Below are 2487 nucleotides of genomic sequence, written 5' to 3' on the forward strand. Positions count from 1 at the left end.
ATCCCTTCTGGCGATCTCAAACAACTTGGAATCCCATCTGGCGATTCCTTTTAACCCACGTGAAGTGTGAGGTCCCATCTGGCGACCTCCACAATAGTGAAACACGAGATCCCTTTTGGCGATCTCAAACAACCTGGAATCCCATCTGGCGACTCCTTTTAACCAACGTGAAGTGTGAGGTCCCATCTGGCGACCTCCATAATAGTGAAACACGAGATCCCTTCTGGCGATCTCAAACAACCTGGAATCCCATCTGGCGACTCCTTTTAACCAACGTGAAGTGTGACGTCCCATCTGGCGACCTCCATAATAGTGAAACACGAGATCTCTTCTGGCGATCTCAAGCAACCTGGAATCCCATCTGGCGATTCCTTTTAACCAACATGAAATACGAGATCCCATCTGGCGACCTCCAAATAGTGAAACACGAGATCCCTTCTGGCGATCTCAAACAACATGGAATCCCATCTGGCGATGCCCTTTTATTCAAAGCTGAAATATGAAGTCCCTTCTGGCGATCTTCATCGAAAAAACGAGATCCCTTCTTGCGATCTCTTTTAACCAAACAACTTGGAATCTCATCTGACGATTCCCTTTTACCAATTGCTATCGATGTCGTTCTTCCTGCTGGCAGGGTCTGAAAAATATTATCTTCTCTTCTTTCTGTTCTAGACTCAACTCAATGATTCTTTCTTCGTCCACAATCTCGTTGGAATGCACTAAGATCTCCTCCTGTAACGATAAAAAAACATACGTGCAATGACTTTATGATTAGATGCAATGCATGCATTCGTACCTGGTTTTGAAACATAGGCCCCCATCCTCTTTTCTAGTTCATGAGACTTCCTCGTAACATGAGCGTGCTTTTGAAGTCGTATGCCGGATTCGTCTCTCGTGTTGCCTTTTTTCTTATCATATTCTTGGAGAAAAAGTATTTGACTTTCCTCAAGTAGCCCTTTTCTCAAAATGTAAGACTTGTTCTTGCTTTTATGTCATTGCTTTTGTCAAATGCTTTAGCTTGGTTTTCAAATCTATAGGCTTCCGTATAAAACATCTTGTATTGCCCCCAGTGTAGAGGTGTGATCCTAGTTTGAGCTTTTATATAGAGAAGAAATTCGTTCAGTCGATGCTAAACTTTTTAAATGAGTGAGGAGATGCACTGTTGGGATTAATGCAAAAAAGATTGTTGTGAGATCAATGCACAAAAGGAAAGAAATCAATGGCCAAACTTTGCTTTATTAATTTAGGGAACTACATCAAGCGTAATATCTTTTTACAGAGTCAGAATTCACAGGCCGAGCTAGATCTTCTCCATCCATTCTAGCTAACTTCAACGCTCCTCCTGAGAATGCCTTTGTTACTACATAAGGACCCTCATAATTTGGTGCCCATTTGCTTCGATCATCTCCTGGTAATGACAATATTTTCTTCAATACTAGATCCCCTTCTTGAAACATACGCGGTCTAACATTCTTATCATACGCCTTAGCCATTCGTTTCTGATAAAGTTGGTGATGACATATTGCGGCCATCCTCTTTTCACTGATCAAGTTCAATTGCTCGTATCTCACTCTGGCCCACTCGGCCTCTTCTATCTCAGAATCTATTAACACTCTTAACGATGGGATTTCCACTTCCAAAGGCATCACTGCCTCCATACCGTATACCAAAGAATATGGGGTAGTCCCTGTTGAGGTTCGAACTGCGGTGCGATATGCATGAAGGGCAAATGGTAACATCTCATGCCAATCCTTATAGGTGACTACCATCTTCTGAACAATCTTTTTGACATTCTTGTTAGCAGCTTCTACCGCCCCATTCATCTTTGGTCTATATGGCGAAGAATTGGAATGCTTGATTTTCCATTTAGTGCAGAGCTCTATTATCATCTTGCCGTTGAAATTCTGGGCATTATCAGTTATAATCTGTTCTGGGGGACCATACCGACATATCAAATCTCTCTCAATAAATTTCTTCACCACTTTTTGTGTCACATGAGCAAATGACCCGGCTTCTACCCATTTTGTGAAGTAGTCAATAGCCACGAGGATAAATCTATGACCATTGCTCGCTTTTGGGTTTACAGGTCCAATCACATCAATTCCCCACATCGCGAAAGGCCATGGAGATGTTAAGTTAAACAGAGGAGCTGGTGGCATATTGACCTTATCACTGTAAATTTGACATTTGTGACATTTTCTGACATAGTCGATACAATCTTTTTCTAGTGTCATCCAAAAATAACCAGCCCTTTGGATTTTCCTTGCCATCATGTGCCCACTAGCATGGGTTGAGCAAATCCCCTCATGGACCTCTCTTAATGCCTTTCTAGCATCTGCCTCATCCAAACACCTTAACAGGGTACCATCAAATGATCTTTTATATAAAATCTCTCCATCTAAATAGAAGTCTATAGCCAACCTTCTCAAGGTTTTCTTATCCGTTTTAGAAGCTCCCACCGGATATTCCTGATTCCGCACAAGATTC

The sequence above is a fragment of the Populus alba genome, chromosome 1, assembly GCF_005239225.2.
Source record: "Populus alba chromosome 1, ASM523922v2, whole genome shotgun sequence".
Classification (NCBI taxonomy): domain Eukaryota; kingdom Viridiplantae; phylum Streptophyta; class Magnoliopsida; order Malpighiales; family Salicaceae; genus Populus; species Populus alba.